Source organism: Eucyclogobius newberryi, unplaced genomic scaffold, assembly GCF_026437365.1.
Source record: "Eucyclogobius newberryi isolate DKJ021-1_F unplaced genomic scaffold, fEucNew1.0.hap1 SCAF_6, whole genome shotgun sequence".
NCBI classification, from domain to species: Eukaryota; Metazoa; Chordata; class Actinopteri; order Gobiiformes; family Gobiidae; genus Eucyclogobius; species Eucyclogobius newberryi.
In genome coordinates this window covers 7,701,692-7,716,672 of record NW_027316278.1, presented here as the reverse complement: position 1 = coordinate 7,716,672, position 14,981 = coordinate 7,701,692, and the positions used below count along the sequence as shown (strand labels likewise).

The 14,981-nt window shown below is 44.9% G+C and overlaps 1 protein-coding gene across 1 annotated transcript in view; it reads left to right on the top strand.

Moving 5' to 3' along the window:
- Nucleotides 1-14,981, top strand: part of rmi1 (RMI1, RecQ mediated genome instability 1, homolog (S. cerevisiae)) — a 128,015-nt gene that overhangs the window by 41,706 nt on the left and 71,328 nt on the right. The window lies entirely within an intron of this gene.

Below are 14,981 nucleotides of genomic sequence, written 5' to 3'. Positions count from 1 at the left end.
CAAATGTTCCCTTTAGTCAGCGTTTTTGACTCACCGCAATACAAAAGTGCGTCTTCTTAATGTACTACAGTCACGTATAGTGTGTACTCCGGGGCTTTGTGAATGATTAGTAGCTCATGCAGTCAGAAAAAAAAAAATTACAGTTTCCCAAAACTATATTGCATACGTTCAATATTTCATAAAAATTCAAAAAATCACAAACGCATTCAATATCTCCTTTAACATCAACTCAATATATCACAAACTTCTTTAACATCAACTCAATATATCACAAACTTCTTTAAAATTAACTCAATATATCACAAACTTCTTTAACATCAACTCAATAGTTTTCGGCGGGAATATCACAAACAAAAATTTTAACGCACAAGACAATTTTACACATACTCAAGGTTATTCGTAAGAACGTACAGTACACACACTTTGTATCTCCTGGGAACTACTAAAACACATTCAACACTCATACACTTGACTTACACCAAGTTACCACCTGGACTTATAAAAGGTTTTCTACTTACCTCCGTATTTCCCCTTTCAGTCTTTCAGCCACGAGGAATCCGGGTCACGGCACCAAATTGTTGGGAGATTCTCCTTTGTCTCCAAAGGAGTCTTCGCTTGACCTTTTATCACCCAGTCTCTTGCTCTCCTCTCTTCCCGATTCTTTGGTTCCTGTGGTGGCTGTTCTCAAATGATGACTGAACTCAGATCTTTTTCTGTATCTAATAAAGTGTAATAATCTAGGTAGTTTACAAGATGCAATTAAGGGAGAGATGCAATTAAGGGAGAGATGCAATTGCGTCTGTCCTTCACCTCCGCAATCTCACCTCTGCCCTTTTACAGTTCAAAAGTCACATCCTTGGCCGAGCCCCCCAAGGGGCAGGGCCCCCCCTATGTGGATCAATCAGTCTATGTGTCTGTAATCCGACACTTGCCGGACCTATCTGTTTTATAACCATTGTTTCAAGCCCTGTCTGTCTGTCTGTCTGTCTGTGTCTGTAAGTAAGTAATACAAATTCATCAAACAATATAATTATCTCAACACCGTCAATGACCTCAGGAGACCTACAAGCCAGAGTGGCCTGATAGGCCTCCTTCTTCAGTCTGACGGCATCCCTTACTTCCGGTGTCCACCACCGGGTTCGGGGGTTGCTGCCACGACAGGCACCGGAGACCTTGCGACCACAGCTCCGATCAGCCGCATCAACAATGGAGGCGGAGAACATGGTCCACTCGGACTCAATGTCCCCAGCCTCTCTCCCGGAAGTGCGAGATGAAGACCCTACTGACAGAGGGCGCCGCAAGACGTTCCCAACAGACCCTCACAATGCGCCTGGGTCTGCCAAGTCTGTCTGGCTTCCTCCTCCGCCAGCGGATCCAACTCACCACCAGGTGGTGATCGGTTGACAGCTCTGCCCCTCTCTTCACTCGAGTGTCCAGGACACGCGGCCGGAGGTCTGATGACACGACAACAAAGTCGATCATTGACCTCCGGCCTAGGGTGTCCTGGTGCCATGTGCACTGATGAACACCCTTGTGCTTGAACATGGTGTTCGTTATGGACAATCCGTGGCTAGCACAGAAGTCCATTAACTGAACACCGCTCGGATTCAGATTGGCGAAGCCGTTCTTCCCGATCACCCCTCTCCAGGTGTCACTGTCATTGCCCACATGGGCGTTGAAGTCCCCCAGTAGAACGCACTCCTCCACTCATGCACGCTCCGTGCATACTAATTAGTAGTAGGAAAATGGAACATTACCGTTGTAAACGGGCGAAGCCCGTGCAAAAGTGTGCACTAAACGAGCACTTTACATTGAGATGACGACCGCGAAGCGGTCGTCATCCCCATATAAAGCACTCATTTGCGCTAAGTAGCTCACGAATACGTTCCCCATCTCTTGCATGTTCCGTGCATATAAACATGTAATGCAAAAATTTAACATAACTGTATAGAGGGCCAAAAACACAAAGTGGGCAGAGCCCACTCAAAATTAACGAAAGTACCCTTCAGTGACCAGGGACCCACACCATGAGGTAGGAAAGCCGAAAATGTATAGTTTATGATATTTGAAAAATGGGAAACATTGTTTTCGCGTCGGAATATTTTTCTTTCTTTCTTTCTTCTTTCTTCTAGGGACCAACCCCCCTATTTTTCACCCAGTGAACATTGACGAAAAGTCAAAAAAAATTGCACACCTCTAAAAATTGTGCCTCTCTACCTTCTGGCTACATTCTGGCTACATTCGCAGCGCGCTGCGCGCGCCTCGGGCCGCGTCCGCGCTGAGCCTCGGGCCGCGGTCCGCGCTGAGCCTCGGGCCGCGGTCCGCGCTGAGCCTCGGGCCGCGGTCCGCGCTGAGCCTCGGGCCGCGGTCCGCTCTGCGCTGCGGGACTAATAAGGCTAATTTCTCAGTGAATATGATTCTGATTGTAATAAAACACACAGTGTTTTGAAACTAAAAATGTTGAGAACACAACGTGTCCCCTGGACAGTGCTTCTACTGTCCACAAGAGTCTTCTACAGTGTGTCAAACACTTGCGCTTCCTGCTTGATTGGCCCCGGTGGCCGTTTGTGGTAAATTTTATTTTCTTCGCGCCATAGATCTCATGTGCGAGCATTGCGCAGCTTAGACGGAACAGTGACATCTCTTGGGGAAATGTGGGCATTACAGGTGAAAGGTAAAGTGAACGGCAGCCACAGAGTTTGACTCCGACATTTGCTAAAAAAAAAGGGTTATTTTTTTATTTTATTTTTTTCAAATTATTTTTTAATATAACTTGGACAAGCTTGGTGGGCCGGATTGAAAGGCCCAGCGGGCCGGATGCGGCCCGTGGGCCGTAGTTTGGAGACCACTGATGTAGAAGAAAGCTGTCAGAGGACGCTCTGAAGGAATGAATTAGGCTAACTAAACCCAGCTGGTTTAAATTTTATTATTGCGAACTATGTAGAACAAATATTAAGAGTTTTTTGTTTTGATTGACAACAATCAATTATGAAGATTGTACTAAACTTGCTAAGAGATAAAGATTTATTCAGATTTTTAAATATGGCCAATATTTTGGGGAATGTGATCACAGACAGGACACTTCCTGTCCCCGACATGTTTTTTTGTGTGCACAGAACAAAGCTACGTTTTTATTTTTGTTTTGTTTTATTTTTGGACTTGACAAAATTATCTTTTTGGACTTATTATGTCACTAACTAATGCATGACTAGATAGAGAATGAAAGTGCAGGACGAAAAAGAGGGTGACTCAGAAAAAGAAACAAACAGAGAAAAAGGGGGACGAAGAGACAGAAATATTTTTACATTTAGAACATGTAAATTACAAACACAGGCCTAGACATAGGAGTAGAACGAACAGTAAGTAAAGTGGTAGTAAAAATGATATCAGCTAATGGGCAAACTAAGAAAAATCCACTGAATGTACCTACAAAATTTTGGTGGGCGGAAACAGGGGAAGAAATAGCGGGGTCATTAACTAATGCAAACGACGCAGAGAGTGGGGGGACATGGGACAGTCAGAGATAAGGGGCTATTGACTGGGAAAACACAGGAGAAGTGTGGTGCAGGGCAAGAGCACATTTTACGAGACCTGCAGATTACAGAAGATAGAGCAAACTTAACAGGGGGATGGGGAATCAATACATGGGTTTAGAAGCAGAATGACAGAGTTATTTTAAAGATAACAGTGGAATCCCAGGTAGGGTTAGGGTTAGGGTTAGGGTTACAAGCGAGGGTAAAGAGTAAGGGAAAAGAGGGACAGAAAGAGCAGGATTAGAAATTTGGAGGGTGTTTCCTCCGTTACGAGAAAGGACATTTGGAGGCAAAATGCCCCAAAAGGAAGAACAGGAAAAGAAACAGAAAAGGGACAGAGAGGTAGACAGCAGGAAGAGGAAGATGCACGACGAGACAAAGAAAAGCACAAGAAAGTAGGGAGCAAGGGGAAAAACAGGTTGATTAAAAAAAAGAAGACGTGCCTTATGAACAAGGGGAAGGTTTTGGATCATTTTGATGTTTATTACACTTATAGACTTGCTAGAAAAAACTAATACACAATGTTTGTAAAGCACCACATGAGCGGGTGTGGGAGATTGGGTTTGGAACTCACTTGCAAGCACATATAGAAGATTAGTACATATTACATTAGATGGTGTGATCTTATTCAGGCCACACCAACCGGAGAAGATGTGAAATTTGATGCTTAATTATGTGAAGGATCCTAAGTTGTGAGCTGACCCTTATGGCCAGCTCAACAGGGGGAATTGTTGAGATAATTATATTGTTTGATGCATTTGTATTACACACGCACGCACGTGGACACCAGAGATTTAGAGTTTGAAACAAATGGTTGTAAAACAGCTAGGTCTGGCAAGTGTCGGATTACACTCACATAGACTGATTGATCCACATAGGGGGGGCTGCCCCTTTGGGGGGCTCAGCCAAAAGGAAGGATGTGACTTTTGAACTGTGAAAGGACTGAGGTGAGATTGCGGAGTTGAAGGACAGACGCAATTCCATTTCTCCCTTGTTTACATCTTGAAAACTACCTGGATTATTGAACTTTATTAAATGCAGAAAAGCCATGGTTACCAAAATCATGGTTTAAATGGGTTGCAGAGTTGAGTCATGGGCTATGCCATGTCTCAAATGGAGGGATGAATGGACTTGTAAACAAACATAACCATACATATGGATTCATTATTACTAAAAAAATAAAAAAATAAATGATATGCATAATGGACCCAGCAGTGATAAACCTACAGACTTATCATGGCATTTATAAGACTGACAATGCTCACGAGAGAACTGTTTGAAATGCATGAACAGCCAAAAGACTTTGTTTTATCACCGCAGCAAGAACGTGTGGAGATCTGGTGTTTACAGAAACGAGCCAAGTGGAAAAGCCCAAGGTGGGAGGGGCCACACCGTGCCCTCCTCACCACTCCAACTGAAGTGGAGGGACGATAACATGGGCGCATCTCTCTCATTGGAAAGTGAGAGAACTGTGACCTAGCGGCACCAGAGGCAGACAACACAGCAGACGCAGTATGAGTTTTGTACAGGGTCAACGGTGCGCAAAGTACCACACTCTGCTACGATGAATGGGAGCCAGAGGCCGCAAAATAAATCAACAGTTATCATCATCACAGCGACGACAATAATATGGACAAAATGTAAAATGTATAATGTATAATGTATAATGTATAATGGACATGACAGTAGCAGGGAAACACAATGGCATATTATACAGCCACAGTTGTTTACACTACCTAAGAGCGCCTTTTTTATCTGCTACAACATAACTACATGCAAGATTAATGAGATATACTTTGAGATGGGAAGTGTACCAGTTCATATGTGTCATAGGTGTGACCGAAGCGAGCAGCGGGAGGAGGTCTCTCAGTAACCAAGCGCCAGGACGTATGGTGGTGTGGGCACACAGTGCTGAGGGGGCGTGGAAGCCAAGAGTGTAGGACTTTGTGCCTATGTATCCCTTTTATTGCCAGCCATGGTCATAACAAAGACCAGCATCACCCAGAACCATACCGCAAGGTCAAGGTGAGAGGTTAGTGGACAGTCTGGTCCCAGTAGCACCTGATACTACGTATATAGATTCTATTGGGGTGCCCAGAGGTCCCAACAAGTACAAACTGACTGACCAGAGAGCAGCGGGTTAAAGGGCCTTCCGCTTGTACTGCTATATTTCCCATCACATCGCACAAAAATATAGACAGAATAAATTATCTGTCTTTGCAATTACAGAGGTTGACCAATCTGACTCACAATTTAGGACTTGCTCAAGGGTCAGAGTTGCAGCACACCACTTAAATGGCGTTGCAGACCCTGTATGGCAGTAGACATGTTGTTGGCCGAGGGAAAAGGAGTGTGTTCAATGTTTGAGTGTAAAATGTGTTACGTTCACACCAATATGAGGACATGTTGAAAACGGAAAAGAGTAATGTGTTTGGGATATGAGACAGTAGACTAATGCTTTGATAAACAGGAGGGAAATGTAAATATATGATTATATCTGTGTAATGTATATTATCTGCATAATGATGATATGACGATATTTCTGTGATATATTATCTGCATCATTAGTCTAAGAGAAAAATGGCATGTGTGGAAGTGTTGTAAAAGAGGAGGGTGTGAGGAATGGTCCCCAGGGAGGAGAGTTAGGTTAACATTCCCCAAGCTCTTATCTCTAAGGAAGAAAGACAGTTGTAAAAACAAGTGATGTCGAGTTAACCAATGAGAAAGTGACCCGCCTATTATGTGTGAAATCCATAATGGGAAATAAAAGGAGATGCAAGAGGAGAAAACGAGACTTCAAGGGTCGCCAGGTTGCTTACAACAGCCTGGTGACCCGGCAGTTTCTCCCTTGCATGCTGCACAAAGAGTCTGACGGTATCTGTGTCGTTTTATATTTTCTAAGTTGAATTGTGTTCTCTGTGTGTTAAGGAATAGCATTGATTTATGTGTAATTTCTTGACACAGGGTTGTCAGGCACAGACTCGGTTCATTGAGTCTGTGCTGTGTCTGTTCTCGCTCCTCCCTCGTTCCAGAGGTGAATGGCAGGTAGTGGGTCAAACAGGGGTCCAGAGGGTGTCTCCAACCTGATGGTGATGGAATCTGTCACGCTCTTATCTGTAAGGTGGGTCCTGTAGATGGCCTAGAAATTCTGTCCATAAAAGCTATGAACAGAACCGGTGACAAAGGGCAGCCCTGGCGGAGTGCAACATGCACTGGGAACAGGTCTGACTTTAAAGCAGCTCTGCTTGTGTACAAGTCTCTCCATGGCCTAGCACCAAAGTACATCCTGGACATGTTAGTGCCATATGAACCATCTCGTACTATGAGGACCTCAGGGACCGGCCTCCTGCTGGTGCCAGAGTCAAGACTAAACATGGGGAATCTGCGTTTCAGTTTTATGCAGCTAAAATCTGGAACAGTCTTCCTGAAGATGTGAGACAGGCTTCAACTCTGACAATGTTCAAATCTAAGTTAAAAACTGTTTTGTTTAGCTGCGTATATGACTGAAAGGATTTTTATTTGCACTCTTCTCTTTTATGTGATTTCATTTGTTTAGACAATCAGTTGGACTGATTTAATAAGGAGTTGGACTCCGAAAACACGTTACCCTTTGTGGCTAGGTGTTTTTTTTTTTTTTTTTTTTTTATTTAGTTAATTTTATTGTATTTCTGTTTCTGTAATTTCTTTGTGATTTTAATGCATTTTTCCTGCTGTGTGAAGTACTTTGAATTGCCTTGTGTATGAAATGTGCTCTACAAATAAACTTGCCTTGCCCTGACTTACTGCTGTATATGTATGTGTATGTAATGAAGTTTGTAAAATCTTAACCAAAGATAACACTGCGCAATCAAAAGATGAAAGAACAATAAATCTCTAGGAGCAATGGGTTCACCTCAAAGTGGTATAAAGCCTTTGAACAACACTCTTACTCCTTTGCTTTTTTACTTTAAACTGGGCACTTAAGAAAACTCAGACCCCTCCTAGTTGGAAAGAAGCCATCATATCCTTGATACCAAAAGAAGGGAAAGACCGATTGGATTGTGCCTCATATAGACCCATTTCTATTCTGAATGTGGACTATCTATCTAGACCTCAATTTTGTCCAAGAGAATGGAACAAATACTGTCAATCTACATGGACCAAACAGGATTCATTAACAAACAACAAACACAAGAGAATATAAGACGATCCTTACACATAATGAGCCAAAAAAACAAACAAAGCCGTAATTATTAATTTAGATGCTAAGAAGGCTTTTGATTCTGTTAGCTGGCCATATTTACATAGGCAAGGCAAGTTTATTTGTAGAGCACAATTCATACACAAGGCAATTCTAAGTTCTTCGGACGGGAATTAAAAAAAAAAAAACATGACATGACAGAAATCACTAAACCTTCATTTATATTCATTAAATTTAACAGTTTTCTGACATGAATCATACATTTTGTCCTTGCCCAGTGATGGAAAACCAGATGTATTGGCCCACACTGGCAGACACTCTTTCCCATATGTATTTGACATTGCCTGCGTGACATGTGTCTCCGGGACGGGCACATCGCTTTTAGATTGATTCTTTCCCATGTTTGAACGTCCCTAGACGTCAGCGTGCTATCTGCCAAAATGAGGACGGAGAAAGACAGTTCGAGCTGACTCGAGAAGAAGACGGAAAATCTACGGGAGACGAGAGATGCGATGCGTCGCGCTAATAAACAAACGCACGTGTGTGTTGTAACAGTCCGCACGGGGGATTGCGCATGTGCACTTCAGCCTGCGTTCTCAAATAGCCGAAATATCGTCCATTGCGCCTTTAATATCATGTGTTATGCCAGGTCACATAAAATGTTGGAATTTAGCTTATATTGTTTGAGGAAAAACTGATAAAAATAAACTGTTCAAAGTTGTTGTTGATGTTGGAATTTTTGAAAAACAAAAAGGGCTGAAGCACTCGGGTAAATTAGGGATTTTCCTGCATTTTCCCTAAATCCCTCAAGTGCCTCAGTCGTTTTTAGCTTTTAAATTATTCTGATCCCAAATCTGAAGAGTACCTGGGCACAACATGTTTGAAAACACTAGTTTTCCAGTAGCTTTTAGCTTTGGCCGTGGCTGCAGAGCGGTCAAATGGCCAAGCAGTTTCAGGAACCGCGGCACTGCCATATAGCCTCATGGCTAACCCTAACTTTAACCCTAACCCTGACCCTAACCCTGACCCTGACCTTAACCCGGCGTGGTCTAAAATGGCGCGGTCAAATAGCGCAGCAGTTTCAGGAGCCGCAGCACAAAATAGCATGGCAGTTTTGGCCGCGCGCCGCGGCTCTGTAGACACCTGCGTGCGCGCGCACGCGTGTGTGCGCGCACGCGTGTTTGTCTGTGTGCGGGTGAGTGCGCGTGTGTGCGCATGTGTGCGCGCGTGTGTGCGTGTGTGTGTGTGTGTGTGTGTGTGCGCGTGTAGCAAGATTGTAAGTATTGGTCTTCCCTGTCCAGTGATTGGCTCGTGCACATGTTTCAAATTGATAAGTATATGGCTATGCCAATACTTATCAACTCTTCGCACAAGCCGACTACACCAACAAAAGCCCCACCACCCATCCCCCCCTCGCCTTTCACATAAATAGGATGCACTGGGTCTCAGCGTTGCCCGGACTTATTGTCATATTAAAAATCAAACCAACCCGGGGCCCTATGTAAATAGCCTCCCCTAGTGCTATTTCTGTAGTCACATCACACAGATGGGAAAACAAAATGCGAGTCAGGCGGCCCAATCTGAGAAATGTGATTCATATTCCCTGTGAAAAGATAAGGCCCAGTTCCAATGAAACTCTCTGAAACTTGCTGTGCTAAATGTCAGATCCTTATGTAACAAATCACTCTAAATCAATAATTTGATTTCTTGATATCTTGATTTTATGTTTTTAACTGAAACATGGCTTGACAAAAACATAGGAAATGTAGTTCTGATATAATCTGCTCCACCCAACATTAAGTTTGAATCTGAAACACGAGTAAACAAAAAAGGGCAGGTTGTCTTTTGGGGTGTTTTCATCATTTGAGTATGTATCCTTTAAAATTGAGCTAAAACAGTCTCCATCTATTCTCTTCATTGTTTTATACAAGCCTCCCCAACGTCAGGACCAAACATGGACCGGCCTCCTGCTGGTGCCAACGTCAGGACTAAACATGGAGCGGCCTCCTGCTGGTGCCAGAGTCAGGACTAAACATGGACCGGCCTCCTGCTGGTGCCCAGAGTCAGGACTAAACATGGACCGGCCTCCTGCTGGTGCCAACGTCAGGACTAAACATGGAGCGGCTTCCTGCTGGTGCCAGAGTCAGGACTAAACATGGACCGGCCTCCTGCTGGTGCCAGAGTCAGGACTAAACATGGACCGGCCTCCTGCTGGTGCCAGAGTCAGGACTAAACATGGACCGGCCTCCTGCTGGTGCCAGAGTCAGGACTAAACATGGACCGGCCTCCTGCTGGTGCCAGAGTCAGGACTAAACATGGACCGGCCTCCTGCTGGTGCCCAGAGTCAGGACTAAACATGGACCGGCCTCCTGCTGGTGCCAGAGTCAGGACTAAACATGGACCGGCCTCCTGCTGGTGCCAGAGTCAGGACTAAACATGGACCGGCCTCCTGCTGGTGCCAGAGTCAGGACTAAACATGGACCGGCCTCCTGCTGGTGCCAACGTCAGGACTAAACATGGAGCGGCCTCCTGCTGGTGCCAGAGTCAAGACTAAACATGGACCGGCCTCCTGCTGGTGCTAGAGTCAGGACTAAACATGGACCGGCCTCCTGCTGGTGCCAGAGTCAGGACTAAACATGGACCGGCCTCCTGCTGGTGCCCAGAGTCAGGACTAAACATGGATCGGCCTCCTGCTGGTGCCAGAGTCAGGACTAAACATGGAGCGGCCTCCTGCTGGTGCCAGAGTCAGGACTAAACATAGACCGGCCTCCTGCTGGTGCCAGAGTCAGGACTAAACATGGACCGGCCTCCTGCTGGTGCCAGAGTCAGGACTAAACATGGACCGGCCTCCTGCTGGTGCCAGAGTCAGGACTAAACATGGACCGGCCTCCTGCTGGTGCCCAGAGTCAGGACTAAACATGGACCGGCCTCCTGCTGGTGCCAACGTCAGGACTAAACATGGAGCGGCTTCCTGCTGGTGCCAGAGTCAGGACTAAACATGGACCGGCCTCCTGCTGGTGCCAGAGTCAGGACTAAACATGGACCGGCCTCCTGCTGGTGCCAGAGTCAGGACTAAACATGGACCGGCCTCCTGCTGGTGCCAGAGTCAGGACTAAACATGGACCGGCCTCCTGCTGGTGCCCAGAGTCAGGACTAAACATGGACCGGCCTCCTGCTGGTGCCAGAGTCAGGACTAAACATGGACCGGCCTCCTGCTGGTGCCAGAGTCAGGACTAAACATGGACCGGCCTCCTGCTGGTGCCAGAGTCAGGACTAAACATGGACCGGCCTCCTGCTGGTGCCAACGTCAGGACTAAACATGGAGCGGCCTCCTGCTGGTGCCAGAGTCAGGACTAAACATGGACCGGCCTCCTGCTGGTGCTAGAGTCAGGACTAAACATGGACCGGCCTCCTGCTGGTGCCAGAGTCAGGACTAAACATGGACCGGCCTCCTGCTGGTGCCCAGAGTCAGGACTAAACATGGAGCGGCCTCCTGCTGGTGCCAGAGTCAGGACTAAACATAGACCGGCCTCCTGCTGGTGCCAGAGTCAGGACTAAACATGGAGCGGCCTCCTGCTGGTGCCAGAGTCAGGACTAAACATAGACCGGCCTCCTGCTGGTGCCAGAGTCAGGACTAAACATGGACCGGCCTCCTGCTGGTGCCAGAGTCAGGACTAAACATGGACCGGCCTCCTGCTGGTGCCAGAGTCAGGACTAAACATGGACCGGCCTCCTGCTGGTGCCAGAGTCAGGACTAAACATGGACCGGCCTCCTGCTGGTGCCAGAGTCAGGACAAAACATGGGGAATCTGCGTTTCAGTTTTATGCAGCTAAAATCTGGAACAGTCTTCCTGAAGATGTGAGACAGGTTCTACTCTGACAATGTTCAAATCTAAGCTAAAAACTGTTTTGTTTAGCTGCGCATATGACTGAAAGGATTTTTTGTGCACTCTTCTCTTTTATTTCTTAAACTGTTTTGTGATTTCTGTAATTTGTTTGTGATTTTAATGCATTTTTGTCCTGTTGAGTGAAGCACTTTAAATTGCCTTGTGTATGAAATGTGCTCTACAAATAAACTTCCCTTGCTATTAACAAATTGGTACGTATTAGATAAATAGAATTTAAACCAGCTGAGGGCTGTTCCTCCGACACCTACATCACATTCTAACCTCTGCAGTAGAATGTTGTGGTCGATGGTGTCAAACGCTGAGTTGAGGTCCAAGAGAACCAGGATTGAGACCAGTCCATCGTCAGCAGCTAAGGCTGAGCAAATTAATATGTCTGTTTGCCGTAACCCGACCGACCCGGTGTGAAACTAGCCGACTGAAATTTGTTTCATCAGCATTTTGTTGAAAAAACGTCAAATTCTTTTATTTTTCAATTATTTTGCCGACTCACCGACCGGACTTCCCTAAACCACTGTGTCGAATACATTTATCAATCTTTCATCCTTAAGATAACGCACTGCGTAGTCACTCCCCCTCATGATACAGACCGTGGGTTATTAACGTGATTGTCTTTGTTGTTGTTGTTGTTGTTGTTTTATGGCGGTTGGTATCCAAGTGTCGCATTACCGCCAGACTTTATTCCTTAGACTTTATTCCACGCCAGACGGTTGTTTTATCTCCTAACATTAGTTGTTGTTGTTGTTTATGGTGGTTGGCATCCAATTGTTGCATTACCGCCAGACTTTATTCCTCAGACTTTTCGTAGTCCTCACTTTTGTTGTTGTTGTTGTTGTTTTATGGCGGTTGGCATCCGAGTGTTGCATTACCGCCAGACTTTATTCCTCAAACGTTTCGTAGTCCTTGTTGTTGTTGTTGTTGTTTTATGGCGGTTGGCATCCAAGTGTTGCATTACCGCCAGACTTTATTCCTCAGACTTTGTCGTAGTTGTTGTTGTTGTTGTTGTTTTATGGCGGTTGACATCCGAGTGTTGCATTACCGCCAGACTTTATTCCTTAGACTTTGTCGTAGTCCTAAAAGTTGTTCTTCCAGTGCCTTGACTTCCAGTGCTTTGTCCTCAGACTCTGTCGTAGTCCGTAAAAGTACTCCTTCCATTCGTAGGTTGCCCTTTAGTGTGCATAGAACATGCCAGGCTCTGTCAGGGTGTTTTACGCAATGCATTCTGGGATTGACACACGCCCAGTAGCGTCATCACAACAAACATGGCGGCGCCCGTGTCCCCCGCATGTTCCCCCGCTCGCCTTCGCTACCAAAATAAAGGATAGCGGCGTACAAAAGGTCGATTGAAATATCTTAAAATCGTGAGATTTAGTCTCCCGATCGGGTTGATCAAGACGTTTTCCCTCATTGACTGTTGAAGCCTGACCCCTGGTGGTCACTCCGACTCACAAAATGGCAAAATTTGGATCTTTTTTTTTGCCTTCAAAGTAAAAAAAAATAAGAATTTGCCTACCATCCGAGCCACTTGAAAAAAATTGACTTGGGTTACAGCAAACAGACAATTTATTTGGGGTAGCCTGGTAATAAATCGTTTGTGACTTTAACTAGTGCAGTTTCAGTGCTGTGGTGGGCTCTGAACCCTGACTGGAAAACTTCAAATAAGTTATTGTCCTGCAGGTGGCGACAAAGCTGTTTTACTACAACTTTTTCAAGGATTTTAGAGACGAAGGGAAGATTTGAAATAGGCTTCTTCAAAAGCGGTTTAATGACTGCATGTTTGAAGGACTGTGGAACATAGCCACTTTCAAGTGAAGTATTTATTATATTAAGAATAGTCTATAATCAGGGGGAGAATGTCTTTGAGGAGTCTGCTTGGAATGGGGTCTAGGACACAAGTTGAGCTTTTAGAGGACATAATGGCTGAAGTTATCTCTGCTTGTTATCCCTTGTTGGGAAATGGGAGGTTTTTGTTTATAAGGGTTCTTCTAATAAGAGTGTTTTTTAAACTTCCTATAATCTGTTATCTGTCTTTTTCCTCTGTATCTACCTGCGTTGTATCAATGAAATTTCCCCAAGTGTGGACAATAAAAGAATATCTTATCTTATCTTGATCAACAGCTGTGAACCTTTCTAAGTTTACAGGTGGATTTATATGGGACAGCTTGGGCTAGTTCAGGGCTAATAGCGGGAGTCATTTAATCTAATTTATCTCTGATTTTTTTTATTTTATTGTTATTGCTGAGATAAGCTGGGATTGAGGGCTCTACTGCACTGTGACAGTTTGTTACCATGGCCACAGTGCTGAAAAGAAGTTACTTTTGTTGACTTCTATTAGATTTGAATAATATCTGGTTTGGGCCTTACGCAGAGCCTGCTTATAGGACAGCAGGCAACTTTTCCATGCTTTTAGGGATTCTTCGGTGTGAGAGCGACGAAATAATCCCTCTAACTTTTGTGGTGCCTCTCCAGAGGTGGTGTTTCGAAGGTGCGTTGGGTAGACAAAAGACAACGCGCTTGACACTGCTTCGTGATTTAGAAAATGGTTTTAATCATGAATAAGCAGCAGTCAAATACAGATGTCGACAAATCTGGGTCCCCTCTTAGCCGAATTGAGGAAGAACCCCGTTCCTCCGAATCGAGGCGCTTTTATACCTTTCAAAGACAAAGAAAACTCCCTGGTGATCCTGGGCCCCACCTGGGTCCAGCTGTATACAATTTTAAGGCTATCGTCTTACACTCAGAAGAGGTCAGAAAATTAACCTACACATTCTTCATCGCCCCGTCACTCAACCAAATTTCCTGTTTTTCGACCAGGAAGCCTCTCCTGTTTATCCTACACATTCCTATGCAGTTTTCAGATACTTCACTTTCTAACTCTTAGTTTATGTGAACACAGTTCTTGGTTGTACCATGGGGAGGCGCGCTTTGGCCTAATGACCTTCTGTTTTAACGGCGCGACAACGTCAAGAGCAGACTTCAGAGAATTCATGGTCAAGTCGACACATTGATCACTTAAACTGGGACTAAAACTGTTCTCAGCAGGATCACATGACATGTCACTGAATATTGGCTCTATTATTTCTTTGAATTTTGAGATAGATTTTTCAGATATTGTCCTTTTCATTATAACTTTATTTTGTGGGACTGGATGATCTTTAAGAATAAACTGAAAGGTAATTAGGAAATGATCTGACAATATAGGGTTTTGAGGGAGGACAATGAGGTCACTAATCTCTGTTCCATATGTTAGGACAAGATCCAGAGTGTTCTTGTGAGTGTGAGTCGGTTTATTTACATTCTGAGTGAAACCAATGCTGTCTAACAAGGCGCTGAAGGCATTACTGAGAGCGTCATCACTCATGT